General features: G+C 40.2%; 15 non-coding genes across 15 annotated transcripts; all 15 read right to left on the minus strand.

The window, feature by feature from the left end:
• Positions 1 to 1,401: 1,401 nt before the first annotated feature.
• On the minus strand, positions 1,402 to 1,474 carry trnav-cac. Its single transcript has one exon. It is a non-coding gene; the product is annotated as a tRNA-Val (tRNA).
• Positions 1,475 to 3,505: 2,031 nt separating this feature from the next.
• trnav-cac lies at positions 3,506 to 3,578 on the minus strand. Its single transcript has one exon. It is a non-coding gene; the product is annotated as a tRNA-Val (tRNA).
• Positions 3,579 to 3,895: 317 nt separating this feature from the next.
• Positions 3,896 to 3,968, minus strand: trnav-cac. The gene has a single exon. It is a non-coding gene; the product is annotated as a tRNA-Val (tRNA).
• A 306-nt stretch (positions 3,969 to 4,274) lies between these two features.
• Positions 4,275 to 4,347, minus strand: trnav-cac. The gene has a single exon. It is a non-coding gene; the product is annotated as a tRNA-Val (tRNA).
• A 2,818-nt stretch (positions 4,348 to 7,165) lies between these two features.
• trnav-cac lies at positions 7,166 to 7,238 on the minus strand. Its single transcript has one exon. It is a non-coding gene; the product is annotated as a tRNA-Val (tRNA).
• Positions 7,239 to 7,554: 316 nt separating this feature from the next.
• On the minus strand, positions 7,555 to 7,627 carry trnav-cac. The gene has a single exon. It is a non-coding gene; the product is annotated as a tRNA-Val (tRNA).
• A 306-nt stretch (positions 7,628 to 7,933) lies between these two features.
• On the minus strand, positions 7,934 to 8,006 carry trnav-gac. Its single transcript has one exon. It is a non-coding gene; the product is annotated as a tRNA-Val (tRNA).
• Positions 8,007 to 8,708: 702 nt separating this feature from the next.
• trnav-cac lies at positions 8,709 to 8,781 on the minus strand. Its single transcript has one exon. It is a non-coding gene; the product is annotated as a tRNA-Val (tRNA).
• Positions 8,782 to 9,097: 316 nt separating this feature from the next.
• On the minus strand, positions 9,098 to 9,170 carry trnav-cac. The gene has a single exon. It is a non-coding gene; the product is annotated as a tRNA-Val (tRNA).
• A 316-nt stretch (positions 9,171 to 9,486) lies between these two features.
• trnav-cac lies at positions 9,487 to 9,559 on the minus strand. Its single transcript has one exon. It is a non-coding gene; the product is annotated as a tRNA-Val (tRNA).
• Positions 9,560 to 11,818: 2,259 nt separating this feature from the next.
• On the minus strand, positions 11,819 to 11,891 carry trnav-cac. Its single transcript has one exon. It is a non-coding gene; the product is annotated as a tRNA-Val (tRNA).
• A 1,476-nt stretch (positions 11,892 to 13,367) lies between these two features.
• trnav-cac lies at positions 13,368 to 13,441 on the minus strand. The gene has a single exon. It is a non-coding gene; the product is annotated as a tRNA-Val (tRNA).
• A 310-nt stretch (positions 13,442 to 13,751) lies between these two features.
• Positions 13,752 to 13,824, minus strand: trnav-cac. Its single transcript has one exon. It is a non-coding gene; the product is annotated as a tRNA-Val (tRNA).
• Positions 13,825 to 15,666: 1,842 nt separating this feature from the next.
• Positions 15,667 to 15,739, minus strand: trnav-cac. Its single transcript has one exon. It is a non-coding gene; the product is annotated as a tRNA-Val (tRNA).
• A 2,243-nt stretch (positions 15,740 to 17,982) lies between these two features.
• trnav-cac lies at positions 17,983 to 18,055 on the minus strand. The gene has a single exon. It is a non-coding gene; the product is annotated as a tRNA-Val (tRNA).
• Positions 18,056 to 18,522: the final 467 nt, after the last annotated feature.

An 18,522-nucleotide genomic window follows, 5' to 3' on the forward strand; every position in this document is an offset into this window, starting at 1 on the left:
GTTACGTCTTGTATGTGTCAGCGGTCTCTGCTTCCGCACGGTTTTGAAACAGGGACCTAGAGCGGTTGAGTCAAACGTGATAACCGCTGCACTACGGAAACTGCTAGTTGAAGAGTCTACAAGGAGTAAACAGAATTTTACTGATTTTCTTTGCATTTAAATGAATTCCCATAACGAGGCACTCATGAAAAGGAATGTTCTCCTCTACTGCTTCAGAGATGTCTGTTTCCACCCGGTTTTGAACCGGGGACCTTTCACGTATGAGGCAAACGTGATAACCACTACACTACGGAAACTACATGTTCAAAAAACTACAATGAGGATATAGAATTTTACTTATATTCTTTGCATGTATTTGCGTTCCCATAATGAGGAGCACATAAAACACAGAGTTTTCCTTTATGTCTCAGAGGTGTCTGCTTCCACAGGGTTTTGAAACAGGGACCTAGAGCGGTTGAGTCAAACGTGAAAACCGCTACACTACGGAAACTGCTAGTTGAAGAGTCTACAAGGAGTAAACAGAATTTTACTGATTTTCTTTGCATTTAAATGAATTCCCATAACGAGGCACTCATGAAAAGGCATGTTCTCCTCTACTGCTTCAGAGATGTCTGTTTCCGCCCGGTTTTGAACCGGGGACCTTTCGCGTGTGAGGCAAACGTGATAACCACTACACTACTGAAACTACATGTTTTAAAAACTACAATGAGTATATAGAATTGTACTTATATTATTTGCATGTATTTGCGTTCCCATAATGAGGATCACTTAAAACACAGAGTTTTCCTTTATGTCTCAGAAGTCTCTGCTTCCGCACAGTTTTGAAACAGGGACCTAGAACGTTTGAGTCAAACGTGATAACCGCTACACTACGGAAACTGCTAGTTGAAGAGTCTACAAGGAGTAAACAGAATTTTGCTGATTTTCCTTGCATTTAAATGAATTCCCATCATGAGGCACTCATGAAAAAGGAATGTTCTCCTCTAATGTTTCAGAGATGTCTGTTTCCACCCGGTTTTGAACCGGGGACCTTTCAGCGTGTGAGGAAAACGTGATAACCACTACACTACAAAAACTACATGTTAAAAGAACTACAATGAGTATATAGAATTTTACTTATATTCTTTGCATTTATTTGCGTTCCAATAATGAGTAGCACATAAAACGCATAGTTTTCTGTTACGTCGTGTATGTGTCAGCGGTCTCTGCTTCCACACGGTTTTGAAACAGGGACCTAGAGCGGTTGAGTCAAACGTGATAACTGCTACACTACGGAAAATGCTAGTTGAAGAGTCTACAAGGAGTAAACAGAATTTTACTGATTTTCTTTGCATTCAAATGAATTCCCATAACGAGGCACTCATGAAAAGGAATGTTCTCCTCCACTGCTTCAGAGATGTCTGTTTCCGCCCGGTTTTGAACCGGGGACCCTTCGCGTGTGAGGCGAACATGATAACCACTACACTACGGAAACTACATGTTACAAATTGTACAATGAGTATATAGAATTTTACCTATATTCTTTGCATGTATTTGCGTTCCCATAATGAGAGCACATAAAACACAGAGTTTTCCTTTATGTCTCAGAGGTCTCTGCTTCCGCACGGTTTTGAAACAGGGACCTAGAGCGGTTGAGTCAAACGTGATAACCGCTACACTACGGAAACTGCTAGTTGAAGAGTCTACAAGGAGTAAACAGAATTTTACTGATTTTCTTTGCATTTAAATGAATTCCCATCACGAGGCACTCATGAATAGGAATGTTCTCCTCTAATGTTTCAGAGATATGTGTTTCCACCCGGTTTTGAACCGGGGACCTTTTTGCGTGTGAGGCGAACGTGATAAACAATACACTACGGAAACTACATGTTAAAAAAACTACAATGAGTATATAGAATTATACTTATATTCTTTGCATGTATTTGCGTTCCCATAATGAGGAGCACATAAAACACAGAGTTTTCCTTTATGTCTCAGGAGGTCTCTGCTTCCTTGACGGTTTTGAAACAGGGACCGAGAGCGGTTGAGTCAAACGTGATAACCGCTACACTACGGAAACTGCTAGTTGAAGAGTCTACAAGGAGTAAACAGAATTTTTACTGATTTTCTTTGCATTTAAATGAATTCCCATCACGAGGCACTGATGAATAGGAATGTTCTCCTCTAATGTTTCAGAGATGTCTGTTTCCACCCGGTTTTGAACCGGGGACCTTTCGCGTGTGAGGCGAACGTGATAACCACTACACTACGTGTTAAAAGAACTACAATGAGTATATAGAATTTTTGTTATATTCTTTGCATGTATTTGCATTCCCATAATACGCAGAGTTTTCTGTTACGTCTTGTATGTGTCAGCGGTCTCTGCTTCCGCACGGTTTTGAAACAGGGACCTAGAGCGGTTGAGTCAAACGTGATAACCGCTACACTACGGAAACTGCTAGTTGAAGAGTCTACAAGGAGTAAACAGAATTTTACTGATTTTCTTTGCATTTAAATGAATTCCCATAACGAGGCACTCATGAAAAGGAATGTTCTCCTCTACTGTTTCAGAGATGTCTGTTTCCGCCCGGTTTTGAACCGGGGACCTTTCGCGTGTGAGGCGAACGTGATAACCACTACATGTTAAAAGAACTACAATGAGTATATAGAATTTTACTTATATTCTTTGCATGTATTTGCATTCCCATAATACGCAGAGTTTTCTGTCACGTCTTGTATGTGTCAGCGGTCTCTGCTTCCGCACGGTTTTGAAACAGGGACCTAGAGCGGTTGGGTCAAACGTGATAACCGCTACACTACGGAAACTGCTAGTTGAAGAGTCTACAAGGAGTAAACAGAATTTTACTGATTTTCTTTGCATTTAAATGAATTCCCATCACGAGGCACTCATGAAAAGGAATGATCTCCTCTACTGCTTCAGAGATGTCTGTTTCCGCCCGGTTTTGAACCGGGGACCTTTCACGTGTGAGGCGAAATTGATAACCACTACACTACGGAAACTACATGTTAAAAAAACTACAATGAGTATATAGAATTTTACTTATATTCTTTGCATGTATTTGCGTTCCCATAATACGCAGAGTTTTCTGTTACGTCTTGTATGTGTCAGCGGTCTCTGCTTCCACACGGTTTTGAAACAGGGACCTAGAGCGGTTGAGTCAAACGTGATAACCTCTACACTACGGAAACTACATGTTAAAAAAAGTACAATGAGTATATAGAATTTTACTTATATTCTTTGCATGTATTTGCGTTCCCATACTGAGGAGCACATAAAACAAAGAGTTTTCCTTTATGTCTCAGAAGTCTCTGCTTCCGCACAGTTTTGAAACAGGGACCTAGAACGTTTGAGTCAAACGTGATAACCGCTACACTATGGAAACTGCTAGTTGAAGAGTCTACAAGGAGTAAACAGAATTTTACTGATTTTCTTTGCATTTAAATGAATTCCCATAACGAGGCACTCATGAAAAGGAATGTTCTCCTCTACTGCTTCAGAGATGTCTGTTTCCACCCGGTTTTGAACCGGGGACCTTTCGCGTGTGAGGCGAATGTGATAACCACTACACTACGGAAACTACCTGTTCAAAAAACTACAATGAGGATATAGAATTTTACTTATATTCTTTGCATGTATTTGCGTTCCCATAATGAGGAGCACATAAAACACAGAGTTTTCCTTTATGTCTCAGAGGTGTCTGCTTCCGCAGGGGTTTTGAAACAGGGACCTAGAGCGGTTGAGTCAAACGTGATAACCGCTACACTACGGAAACTGCTAGTTGAAGAGTCTACAAGGAGTAAACAGAATTTTACTGATTTTCTTTGCATTTAAATGAATTCCCATAACGAGGCACTCATGAAAAGGAATGTTCTCCTCTACTGCTTCAGAGATGTCTGTTTCCGCCCGGTTTTGAACCGGGGACCTTTCGCGTGTGAGGCAAACGTGATAACCACTACACTACAGAAACTACATGTTTAAAAAACTACAATGAGTATATAGAATTGTACTTATATTATTTGCGTTCCCATAATGAGGAGCACTTAAAACACAGAGTTTTCCTTTATGTCTCAGAAGTCTCTGCTTCCGCACAGTTTTGAAACAGGGACCTAGAGCGGTTGAGTCAAACGTGATAACCGCTACACTACGGAAACTGCTAGTTGAAGAGTCTACAAGGAGTAAACAGAATTTTACTGATTTTCTTTGCATTTAAATGAATTCCCATAACGAGGCACTCATGAAAAGGAATGTTCTCCTCTATTGTTTCAGAGATGTCTGTTTCCGCCCGGTTTTGAACTGGGGACCTTTCGCGTGTCAGGCGAACATGATAACCACTACACTACAGAAACTACTTTTTAAAAAAACTACAATGAGTATATAGAATTTTACTTATATTCTTTGCATGTATTTGCGTTCCCGTAATGAGGAGCACATAAAACAAAGAGTTTTCCTTTATGTCTCAGAGGTCTCTGCTTCCGCACAGTTTTGAAACAGGGACCTAGAGCGGTTGAGTCAAACGTGATAACCGCTACACTACGGAAACTGCTATTGAAGAGTCTACAAGGAGTAAACAGAATTTTACTGATTTTCTTTGCATTTAAATGAATTCCCATCACGAGGCACTCATGAAAAGGAATGTTCTCCTCTAATGTTTCAGAGATGTCTGTTTCCGCCCGGTTTTGAACCGGGGACCTTTCGCGTGTGAGGCAAACGTGATAACCACTACACTACTGAAACTACATGTTAAAAAAAGTACAATGAGTATATAGAATTTTACTTATATTTTTTGCATGTATTTGCGTTCCCATACTGAGGAGCACATAAAACAAAGAGTTTTCCTTTATGTCTCAGAAGTCTCTGCTTCCGCACAGTTTTGAAACAGGGACCTAGAACGTTTGAGTCAAACGTGATAACCGCTACACTATGGAAACTGCTAGTTGAAGAGTCTACAAGGAGTAAACAGAATTGTACTGATTTTCTTTGCATTTAAATGAATTCCCATAACGAGGCACTCATGAAAAGGAATGTTCTCCTCTACTGCTTCAGAGATGTCTGTTTCCGCCCGGTTTTGAACCGGGGACCTTTCGCGTGTGGCTGAACGTGATAACCACTACACTACGGAAACTACATGTTCAAAAAACTACAATGAGGATATAGAATTTTACTTATATTCTTTGCATGTATTTGCGTTCCCATAATGAGGAGCACATAAAACACAGAGTTTTCCTTTATGTCTCAGAGGTGTCTGCTTCCGCAGGGTTTTGAAACAGGGACCTAGAGCGGTTGAGTCAAACGTGATAACCGCTACACTACGGAAACTGCTAGTTGAAGAGTCTACAAGGAGTAAACAGAATTTTACTGATTTTCTTTGCATTTAAATGAATTCCCATAACGAGGCACTCATGAAAAGGAATGTTCTCCTCTAATGTTTCAGAGATGTCTGTTTCCGCCCGGTTTTGAACCGGGGACCTTTCGCGTGTGAGGCGAACGATATAACCACTACACTATGGAAACTACGTGTTAAAAAAAGTACAATGAGTATATAGAATTTTACTTATATTCTTTGCATGTATTTGCGTTCCCATAATACGCAGAGTTTTCTGTTACGTCTTGTATGTGTCAGCGGTCTCTGCTTCCGCACGGTTTTGAAACAGGGACCTAGAGCGGTTGAGTCAAACGTGATAACCGCTACACTACGGAAACTGCTAGTTGAAGAGTCTACAAGGAGTAAACATAATTTTACTGATTTTCTTTGCATTTAAATGAATTCCCATAACGAGGCACTCATGAAAAGGAATGTTCTCCTCTACTGTTTCAGAGATGTCTGTTTCCGCCAGGTTTTGAACAGGGGACCTTTCGCGTTTGAGGCGAACATGATAACCACTACACTACGTGTTTAAACAACTACAATGAGTATATAGAATTTTTGTTATATTCTTTGCATGTATTTGCATTCCCATAATACGCAGAGTTTTCTGTTACGTCTTGTATGTGTCAGCGGTCTCTGCTTCCGCACGGTTTTGAAACAGGGACCTAGAGCGGTTGAGTCAAACGTGATAACCGCTACACTACGGAAACTGCTAGTTGAAGAGTCTACAAGGAGTAAACAGAATTTTACTGATTTTCTTTGCATTTAAATGAATTCCCATCACGAGGCACTCATGAAAAGGAATGATCTCCTCTACTGCTTCAGAGATGTCTGTTTCCGCCCGGTTTTGAACCGGGGACCTTTCACGTGTGAGGCGAAATTGATAACCACTACACTACGGAAACTACATGTTAAAAAAACTACAATGAGTATATAGAATTTTACTTATATTCTTTGCATGTATTTGCGTTCCCATAATACGCAGAGTTTTCTGTTACGTCTTGTATGTGACAGCGGTCTCTGCTTCCACACGGTTTTGAAACAGGGACCTAGAGCGGTTGAGTCAAACGTGATAACCTCTACACTACGGAAACTACATGTTTAAAAAACTACAATGAGTATATAGAATTGTACTTATATTATTTGCATGTATTTGCGTTCCCATAATGAGGAGCACTTAAAACACAGAGTTTTCCTTTATGTCTCAGAAGTCTCTGCTTCCGCACAGTTTTGAAACAGGGACCTAGAGCGGTTGAGTCAAACGTGATAACCGCTACACTACGGAAACTGCTAGTTGAAGAGTCTACAAGGAGTAAACAGAATTTTACTGATTTTCTTTGCATTTAAATGAATTCCCATCACGAGGCACTCATGAAAAGGAATGTTCTCCTCTAATGTTTCAGAGATGTCTGTTTCCGCCCGGTTTTGAACCGGGGACCTTTCGCGTGTGAGGCAAACGTGATAACCACTACACTACTGAAACTACATGTTATAAAAAGTACAATGAGTATATAGAATTTTACTTATATTCTTTGCATGTATTTGCGTTCCCATACTGAGGAGCACATAAAACAAAGAGTTTTCCTTTATGTCTCAGAAGTCTCTGCTTCCGCACAGTTTTGAAACAGGGACCTAGAACGTTTGAGTCAAACGTGATAACCGCTACACTATGGAAACTGCTAGTTGAAGAGTCTACAAGGAGTAAACAGAATTTTACTGATTTTCTTTGCATTTAAATGAATTCCCATAACGAGGCACTCATGAAAAGGAATGTTCTCCTCTACTGCTTCAGAGATGTCTGTTTCCGCCCGGTTTTGAACCGGGGACCTTTCGCGTGTGAGGCGAACGTGATAACCACTACACTACGGAAACTACCTGTTCAAAAAACTACAATGAGGATATAGAATTTTACTTATATTCTTTGCATGTATTTGCGTTCCCATAATGAGGAGCACATAAAACACAGAGTTTTCCTTTATGTCTCAGAGGTGTCTGCTTCCGCAGGGTTTTGAAACAGGGACCTAGAGCTGTTGAGTCAAACGTGATAACCGCTACACTACGGAAACTGCTAGTTGAAGAGTCTACAAGGAGTAAACAGAATTTTACTGATTTTCTTTGCATTTAAATGAATTCCCATAACGAGGCACTCATGAAAAGGAATGTTCTCCTCTACTGCTTCAGAGATGTCTGTTCCCACCCGGTTTTGAACCGGGGACCTTTCGCGTGTGAGGCAAACGTGATAACCACTACACTACAGAAACTACATGTTTAAAAAACTACAATGAGTATATAGAATTGTACTTATATTATTTGCGTTCCCATAATGAGGAGCACTTAAAACACAGAGTTTTCCTTTATGTCTCAGAAGTCTCTGCTTCCGCACAGTTTTGAAACAGGGACCTAGAGCGGTTGAGTCAAGCGTGATAACCGCTACACTACGGAAACTGCTAGTTGAAGAGTCTACAAGGAGTAAACAGAATTTTACTGATTTTCTTTGCATTTAAATGAATTCCCATAACGAGGCACTCATGAAAAGGAATGTTGTCCTCTATTGTTTCAGAGATGTCTGTTTCCTCCCGGTTTTGAACTGGGGACCTTTCGCGTGTCAAGCGAACATGATAACCACTACACTACAGAAACTACTTTTTAAAAAACTACAATGAGTATATAGAATTTTACTTATATTCTTTGCATGTATTTGCGTTCCCGTAATGAGGAGCACATAAAACAAAGAGTTTTCCTTTATGTCTCAGAGGTCTCTGCTTCCGCACAGTTTTGAAACAGGGACCTAGAGCGGTTGAGTCAAACGTGATAACCGCTACACTACGGAAACTGCTATTGAAGAGTCTACAAGGAGTAAACAGAATTTTACTGATTTTCTTTGCATTTAAATGAATTCCCATCACGAGGCACTCATGAAAAGGAATGTTCTCCTCTAATGTTTCAGAGATGTCTGTTTCGCTCGGTTTTGAACCGGGGACCTTTCGCGTGTGAGGCGAACGTGATAACCACTACACTACTGAAACTACATGTTAAAAAAAGTACAATGAGTATATAGAATTTTACTTATATTCTTTGCATGTATTTGCGTTCCCATACTGAGGAGCACATAAAACAAAGAGTTTTCCTTTATGTCTCAGAAGTCTCTGCTTCCGCACAGTTTTGAAACAGGGACCTAGAACGTTTGAGTCAAACGTGATAACCGCTACACTACGGAAACTGCTAGTTGAAGAGTCTACAAGGAGTAAACAGAATTTTACTGATTTTCTTTGCATTTAAATGAATTCCCATAACGAGGCACTCATGAAAAGGAATGTTCTCCTCTACTGCTTCAGAGATGTCTGTTTCCGCCCGGTTTTGAACCGGGGACCTTTCGCGTGTGAGGCAAACGTGATAACCACTACACTACAGAAACTACATGTTCAAAAAACTACAATGAGGATATAGAATTTTACTTATATTCTTTGCATGTATTTGCGTTCCCATAATGAGGAGCACATAAAACACAGAGTTTTCCTTTATGTCTCAGAGGTGTCTGCTTCCGCAGGGTTTTGAAACAGGGACCTAGAGCGGTTGAGTCAAACGTGATAACCACTACACTACGGAAACTGCTAGTTGAAGAGTCTACAAGGAGTAAACAGAATTTTACTGATTTTCTTTGCATTTAAATGAATTCCCATAACGAGGCACTCATGAAAAGGAATGTTCTCCTCTACTGCTTCAGAGATGTCTGTTTCCGCCCGGTTTTGAACCGGGGACCTTTCGCGTGTGAGGCGAATGTGATAACCACTACACTACGGAAACTACCTGTTCAAAAAACTACAATGAGGATATAGAATTTTACTTATATTCTTTGCATGTATTTGCGTTCCCATAATGAGGAGCACATAAAACACAGAGTTTTCCTTTATGTCTCAGAGGTGTCTGCTTCCGCAGGGTTTTGAAACAGGGACCTAGAGCTGTTGAGTCAAACGTGATAACCGCTACACTACGGAAACTGCTAGTTGAAGAGTCTACAAGGAGTAAACAGAATTTTACTGATTTTCTTTGCATTTAAATGAATTCCCATAACGAGGCACTCATGAAAAGGAATGTTCTCCTCTACTGCTTCAGAGATGTCTGTTTCCACCCGGTTTTGAACCGGGGACCTTTCGCGTGTGAGGCAAACGTGATAACCACTACACTACAGAAACTACATGTTTAAAAAACTACAATGAGTATATAGAATTGTACTTATATTATTTGCGTTCCCATAATGAGGAACACTTAAAACACAGAGTTTTCCTTTATGTCTCAGAAGTCTCTGCTTCCGCACAGTTTTGAAACAGGGACCTAGAGCGGTTGAGTCAAACGTGATAACCGCTACACTACGGAAACTGCTAGTTGAAGAGTCTACAAGGAGTAAACAGAATTTTACTGATTTTCTTTGCATTTAAATGAATTCCCATAACGAGGCACTCATGAAAAGGAATGTTCTCCTCTATTGTTTCAGAGATGTCTGTTTCCTCCCGGTTTTGAACTGGGGACCTTTGCGTGTCAAGCTGAACATGATAACCACTACACTACAGAAACTACTTTTAAAAAAACTACAATGAGTATATAGAATTTTACTTATATTCTTTGCATGTATTTGCGTTCCCGTAATGAGGAGCACATAAAACAAAGAGTTTTCCTTTATGTCTCAGAGGTCTCTGCTTCCGCACAGTTTTGAAACAGGGACCTAGAGCGGTTGAGTCAAACGTGATAACCGCTACACTACGGAAACTGCTATTGAAGAGTCTACAAGGAGTAAACAGAATTTTACTGATTTTCTTTGCATTTAAATGAATTCCCATCACGAGGCACTCATGAAAAGGAATGTTCTCCTCTAATGTTTCAGAGATGTCTGTTTCCGCCCGGTTTTGAACCGGGGACCTTTCGCGTGTGAGGCAAACGTGATAACCACTACACTACTGAAACTACATGTTAAAAAAAGTACAATGAGTATATAGAATTTTACTTATATTCTTTGCATGTATTTGCGTTCCCATACTGAGGAGCACATAAAACAAAGAGTTTTCCTTTATGTCTCAGAAGTCTCTGCTTCCGCACAGTTTTGAAACAGGGACCTAGAACGTTTGAGTCAAACGTGATAACCGCTACACTATGGAAACTGCTAGTTGAAGAGTCTACAAGGAGTAAACAGAATTGTACTGATTTTCTTTGCATTTAAATGAATTCCCATAACGAGGCACTCATGAAAAGGAATGTTCTCCTCTACTGCTTCAGAGATGTCTGTTTCCGCCCGGTTTTGAACCCGGGGACCTTTCAGCGTGAGGCGTAACGTGATAACCACTACACTACAGAAACTACATGTTCAAAAACTACAATGAGGATATAGAATTTTACTTATATTCTTTGCATGTATTTGCGTTCCCATAATGAGGAGCACATAAAAGACAGAGTTTTCCTTTATGTCTCAGAGGTGTCTGCTTCCGCAGGGTTTTGAAACAGGGACCTAGAGCGGTTGAATCAAACGTGATAACCGCTACACTACGGAAACTGCTAGTTGAAGAGTCTACAAGGAGTAAACAGAATTTTACTGATTTTCTTTGCATTTAAATGAATTCCCATAACGAGGCACTCATGAAAAGGCATGTTCTCCTCTACTGCTTCAGAGATGTCTGTTTCCGCCCGGTTTTGAACCGGGACCTTTTCGCGTGTGAGGCAAACGTGATAACCACTACACTACGGAAACTACATGTTTTAAAAACTACAATGAGTATATAGAATTGTACTTATATTATTTGCATGTATTTGCATTCCCATAATGAGGATCACTTAAAACACAGAGTTTTCCTTTATGTCTCAGAAGTCTCTGCTTCCGCACAGTTTTGAAACAGGGGACCTAGAACGTTTGAGTCAAACGTGATAACCGCTACACTACGGAAACTGCTAGTTGAAGAGTCTACAAGGAGTAAACAGAATTTTGCTGATTTTCCTTGCATTTAAATGAATTCCCATCATGAGGCACTCATGAAAAGGAATGTTCTCCTCTAATGTTTCAGAGATGTCTGTTTCCACCCGGTTTTGAACCGGGGACCTTTCGCGTGTGAGGAAAACGTGATAACCACTACACTACAAAAACTACATGTTAAAAGAACTACAATGAGTATATAGAATTTTACTTATATTCTTTGCATTTATTTGCGTTCCAATAATGAGTAGCACATAAAACGCATAGTTTTCTGTTACGTCTTGTATGTGTCAGCGGTCTCTGCTTCCACACGGTTTTGAAACAGGGACCTAGAGCGGTTGAGTCAAACGTGATAACCGCTACACTACGGAAAATGCTAGTTGAAGAGTCTACAAGGAGTAAACAGAATTTTACTGATTTTCTTTGCATTCAAATGAATTCCCATAACGAGGCACTCATGAAAAGGAATGTTCTCCTCTACTGCTTCAGAGATGTCTGTTTCCGCCCGGTTTTGAACCGGGGACCTTTCGCGTGTGAGGCGAACGTGATAACCACTACACTACGGAAACTACATGTTACAAATTGTACAATGAGTATATAGAATTTTACTTATATTCTTTGCATGTATTTGCGTTCCCATAATGAGGAGCACATAAAACACAGAGTTTTCCTTTATGTCTCAGAGGTCTCTGCTTCCGCACGGTTTTGAAACAGGGACCTAGAGCGGTTGAGTCAAACGTGATAACCGCTACACTACGGAAACTGCTAGTTGAAGAGTCTACAAGGAGTAAAAAGAATTTTACTGATTTTCTTTGCATTTAAATGAATTCCCATCACGAGGCACTCATGAATAGGAATGTTCTCCTCTAATGTTTCAGAGATATGTGTTTCCACCCGGTTTTGAACCGGGGACCTTTTGCGTGTGAGGCGAACGTGATAAACAATACACTACGGAAACTACATGTTAAAAAAACTACAATGAGTATATAGAATTATACTTATATTCTTTGCATGTATTTGCGTTCCCATAATGAGGAGCACATAAAACACAGAGTTTTCCTTTATGTCTCAGAGGTCTCTGCTTCCGCACGGTTTTGAAACAGGGACCGAGAGCGGTTGAGTCAAACGTGATAACCGCTACACTCACGGAAACTGCTAGTTGAAGAGTCTACAAAGGAGTAAACAGAATTTTACTGATTTTCTTTGCATTTAAATGAATTCCCATCACGAGGCACTCATGAATAGGAATGTTCTCCTCTAATGTTTCAGAGATGTCTGTTTCCACCCGGTTTTGAACCGGGGACCTTTCGCGTGTGAGGCGAACGTGATAACCACTACATGTTAAAAGAACTACAATGAGTATATAGAATTTTACTTATATTCTTTGCATGTATTTGCGTTCCCATAATACGCAGAGTTTTCTGTCACGTCTTGTATGTGTCAGCGGTCTCTGCTTCCGCACGGTTTTGAAACAGGGACCTAGAGCGGTTGGGTCAAACGTGATAACCGCTACACTACGGAAACTGCTAGTTGAAGAGTCTACAAGGAGTAAACAGAATTTTACTGATTTTCTTTGCATTTAAATGAATTCCCATCACGAGGCACTCATGAAAAGGAATGTTCTCCTCTACTGCTTCAGAGATGTCTGTTTCCGCCCGGTTTTGAACCGGGGACCTTTCGCGTGTGAGGCGAACGTGATAACCACTACAGTACGGACACTACATGTTAAAAAAACTACAATGAGTATATAGAATTTTACTTATATTCTTTGCATGTATTTGCGTTTCAATAATGAGTAGCACATAAAACGCATAGTTTTCTGTTACGTCTTGTATGTGTCAGAGGTGTCTGCTTCCGCACGGTTTTGAAACAGGGACCTAGAGCGGTTGAGTCAAACGTGATAACCACTACACTACGGAAACTGCTAGTTGAAGAGTCTACAAGGAGTAAACAGAATTTTACTGATTTTCTTTGCATTTAAATGAATTCCCATAACCGAGGCACTCATGAAAAGGAATGTTCTCCTCTATTGTTTCAGAGATGTCTGTTTCCGCCCGGTTTTGAACCCGGGGTCCTTTCGCGTGTGAGGCGAACGTGATAACCACTACACTACAGAAACTAAAAAAACTACAATGAGTATATAGAATTTTACTTATATTATTTGCATGTATTTGCGTTCCCATAATGAGGAGCACATAAAACACAGAGTTTTCCTTTATGTCTCAGAGGTCTCTGCTTCCGTCACGGTTTTGAAACAGGGACCGAGAGCGGTTGAGTCAAACGTGATAACCGCTACACTATGGAAAATGCTAGTTGAAGAGTCTACAAGGAGTAAACAGAATTTTACTGATTTTCTTTGCATTTAAATGAATTCCCATAACGAGGCACTCATGAAAAGGAATGTTCTCCTCTAATGTTTCAGAGATGTCTGTTTCCGCCCGGTTTTGAACCGGGGACCTTTCGCGTGTGAGGCGAACGTGATAACCACTACACTACGGAAACTACATGTTAAAAGAACTACAAAGAGTATATAGAATTTTACTTATATTCTTTGCATGTATTTGCGTTCCCATAATGAGGAGCACATAAAACAAAGAGTTTTCCTTTATGTCTCAGAGGTCTCTGCTTCCACGGTTTTGAAACAGGGACCGAGAGCGGTTGAGTCAAACGTGATAACCGCTTCACACTACGGAAACTGCTAGTTGAAGAGTCTACAAGGAGTAAACAGAATTTTACTGATTTTCTTTGCATTTAAATGAATTCCCCATAACGAGGCACTCATGAAAAGGAATGTTCTCCTCTAATGTTTCAGAGATGTCTGTTTCGCCTGGTTTTGAACCGGGGACCTTTCGCGTGTGAGGTGACCGATATAACCACTACACTATGGAAACTACGTGTTAAAAAAAGTACAATGAGTATATAGAATTTTACTTATATTCTTTGCATGTATTTGCGTTCCTATACATACGAGAGTTTTCTGTTACGTCTTGTATGTGTCAGCGGTCTCTGCTTCCGCACGGTTTTGAAACAGGGACCGAGAGCGGTTGAGTCAAACGTGATAACCTCTACACTCACGGAAAATGCTAGTTGAAGAGTCTACAAGGAGTAAACAGAATTTTACTGATTTTCTTTGCATTTAAATGAATTCCCATAACGAGGCACTCATGAAAAGGAATGTTCTCCTCTATTGTTTCAGAGATGTCTGTTTCCGCCGGTTTTGAACGGGGACCTTTCGCGTGTGAGGCTGACGTGATAACAACTACACTACGGAAACTACATGTTAAAAGAACTACAATGAGTATATAGAATTTTACTTATATTCTTTGCATGTATTTGCGTTCCCCATAATGAGGAGCACATAAAACAAAGAGTTTTCCTTTATGTCTCAGAGGTCTCTGCTTCCGCACGGTTTTGAAACAGGGACCGAGGCGGTTGAGTCAAACGTGATAACCGCTACACTACGGAAACTGCTAGTTGAAAAGTCTACAAGGAGTAAACAGAATTTTACTGATTTTCTTTGCATTTAAATGAATTCCCATCACGAGGCACTCATGAATAGGAATGTTCTCCTCTAATGTTTCAGAGATGTCTGTTTCCACCCGGTTTTGAACCGGGGACCTTTCAGCGTGTGAGCGAGCGTGATAACCACTACATGTTAAAAGAACTACAATGAGTATATAGAATTTTACTTATATTCTTTGCATGTATTTGCATTCCCATAATACGCAGAGTTTTCTGTCACGTCTTGTATGTGTCAGCGGTCTCTGCTTCCGATGATTTTGAAACAGGGACCTAGAGCGGTTGGGTCAAACGTGATAACCGCTACACTACGGGAAACTGCTAGTTGAAGAGTCTACAAGGAGTAAACAGAATTTTACTGATTTTCTTTGCATTTAAATGAATTCCCATCACGAGGCACTCATGAAAAGGGAATGTTCTCCTCTACTGCTTCAGAGATGTCTGTTTCCGCCCGGTTTTGAACCGGGGACCTTTCAGCGTGTGGCGAAATTGATAACCACTACACTACGGAAACTACCAGGTTAAAAAACTACAATGAGTATATAGAATTTTACTTATATTCTTTGCATGTATTTGCGTTCCCATAATACGCAGAGTTTTCTGTTACGTCTTGTATGTGTCAGCGGTCTCTGCTTCCACACGGTTTTGAAACAGGGACCTAGAGCGGTTGAGTCAAACGTGATAACCTCTACACTACGGAAAATGCTAGTTGAAGAGTCTACAAGGAGTAAACAGAATTTTACTGATTTTCTTTGCATTTAAATGAATTCCCATAACGAGGCACTCATGAAAAGGAATGTTCTCCTCTATTGTTTCAGAGATGTCTGTTTCCGCCCGGTTATGAACCGGGGTCCTTTCGCGTGTGAGGCGAACGTGATAACCACTACACTACAGAAACTACATGTTAAAAAAATCTACAATGAGTATATAGAATTTTACTTATATTATTTGCATGTATTTGCGTTCCCCATAATGAGGAGCACATAAAACACAGAGTTTTCCTTTATGTCTCAGGAGGTCTCTGCTTCCGCACGGTTTTGAAACAGGGACCGAGACCGGTTGAGTCAAAGCGTGATAACCGCTACACTATGGAAAATGCTAGTTGAAGAGTCTACAAGGAGTAAACAGAATTTTACTGATTTTCTTTGCATTTAAATGAATTCCCATCACGAGGCACTCATGAAAAGGAATGTTCTCCTCTAATGTTTCAGAGATGTCTGTTTCCGCCCGGTTTTGAATCGTGGACCTTTCGCGTGTGAGGCAAACTTGATAACCACTACACTACATGTTAAAAAAAGTACAATGAGTATATAGAATTTTACTTATATTCTTTTGCATGTATTTGCGTTCCCATAATGAGGAGCACATAAAACACAGAGTTTTCCTATATGTCTCAGAGGTCTCTGCTTCCGCACGGTTTTGAAACAGGGACCTAGGAGCGGTTGAGTCAAACGTGATAACCGCTACACTACGGAAACTGCTAGTTGAAGAGTCTACAAGGAGTAAACAGAATTTTACTGATTTTGTTTGCATTTAAATGAATTCCCATAACGAGGCACTCATGAAAAGGAATGTTCTCCTCTACTGCTTCAGAGATGTCTGTTTACGCCCGGTTTTGAACCGGGGACCTTTCGCGTGTGAGGCGAACGTGATAACCACTACACTTGGAAACTTCATGTTAAAAAAACTACAATGAGTACATAGAATTTTACTTATATTCTTTGCATGTATTTGCGTTCCCATAATACGAGAGTTTTCTGTTACGTCTTGTATGTGTCAGCGGTCTCTGCTTCCACACGGTTTTGAAACAGGGACCTAGAGCGGTTGAGTCAAACGTGATAACCTCTACACTACGGAAAATGCTAGTTGAAGAGTCTACAAGGAGTAAACAGAATTTTACTGATTTTCTTTGCATTTAAATGAATTCCCATAACGAGGCACTCATGAAAAGGAATGTTCTCCTCTATTGTTTCAGAGATGTCTGTTTCGCCCGGGTTATGAACAGGGGTCCTTTCGCGTGTGAGGCGAAACGTGATAACCACTACACTACAGAAACTACATGTTAAAAAATCTACAATGAGTATATAGAATTTTACTTATATTATTTGCATGTATTTGCGTTCCCATAATGAGGAGCACATAAAACACAGAGTTTTCCTTTATGTCTCAGAGGTCTCTGCTTCCACTGCGGTTTTGAAACAGGGACCGAGACCGGTTGAGTCAAACGTGATAACCGCTACACTATGGAAAATGCTAGTTGAAGAGTCTACAAGGAGTAAACAGAATTTTACTGATTTTCTTTGCATTTAAATGAATTCCCATCACGAGGCACTCATGAAAAGGAATGTTCTCCTCTAATGTTTCAGAGATGTCTGTTTCGCCCGGTTTTGAATCGTGGACCTTTCAGCGTGTGAGGCAAACTTGATAACCACTACACTACATGTTAAAAAAAGTACAATGAGTATATAGAATTTTACTTATATTCTTTGCATTTATTTGCGTTCCCATAATGAGGAGCACATAAAACACAGAGTTTTCCTATATGTCTCAGAGGTCTCTGCTTCCATGCGGTTTTGAAACAGGGACCTAGAGCGGTTGAGTCAAACGTGATAACCGCTACACTCACGGGAAACTGCTAGTTGAAGAGTCTACAAGGAGTAAACAGAATTTTACTGATTTTGTTTGCATTTAAATGAATTCCCATAACGAGGCACTCATGAAAAGGAATGTTCTCCTCTACTGCTTCAGAGATGTCTGTTTACGCCCGGTTTTGAACCGGGGACCTTTCGGCGTGTGAGGCGAACGTGATAACCACTACACTTCGGAAACTTCATGTTAAAAAAACTACAATGAGTACATAGAATTTTACTTATATTCTTTGCATGTATTTTGCGTTCCCATAATACGAGAGTTTTCTGTTACGTCTTGTATGTGTCAGCGGTCTCTGCTTCCACACGGTTTTGAAACAGGGACCTAGAGCGGGTTGAGTCAAACGTGATAACCTCTACACTACGGAAAATGCTAGTTGAAGAGTCTACAAGGAGTAAACAGAATTTTACTGATTTTCTTTGCATTTAAATGAATTCCCATAACGAGGCACTCATGAAAAGGAATGTTCTCCTCTATTGTTTCAGAGATGTCTGTTTCCGCCCGGTTATGAACCGGGGTCCTTTCGCGTGTGAGGCGAACGTGATAACCACTACACTACAGAAACTACATGTTAAAAAAATCTACAATGAGTATATAGAATTTTACTTATATTATTTGCATGTATTTGCGTTCCCATAATGAGGAGCACATAAAACACAGAGTTTTCCTTTATGTCTCAGAGGTCTCTGCTTCCGCACGGTTTTGAAACAGGGACCGAGACCGGTTGAGTCAAACGTGATAACCGCTACACTATGGAAAATGCTAGTTGAAGAGTCTACAAGGAGTAAACAGAATTTTACTGATTTTCTTTGCATTTAAATGAATTCCCATCACGAGGCACTCATGAAAAGGAATGTTCTCCTCTAATGTTTCAGAGATGTCTGTTTCCGCCCGGTTTTGAATCGTGGACCTTTCGCGTGTGAGGCAAACTTGATAACCACTACACTACATGTTAAAAAAAGTACAATGAGTATATAGAATTTTACTTATATTCTTTGCATGTATTTGCGTTCCCCATAATGAGGAGCACAT

The sequence above is a fragment of the Coregonus clupeaformis genome, unplaced genomic scaffold, assembly GCF_020615455.1.
Source record: "Coregonus clupeaformis isolate EN_2021a unplaced genomic scaffold, ASM2061545v1 scaf0644, whole genome shotgun sequence".
In the NCBI taxonomy this organism is placed as follows: domain Eukaryota; kingdom Metazoa; phylum Chordata; class Actinopteri; order Salmoniformes; family Salmonidae; genus Coregonus; species Coregonus clupeaformis.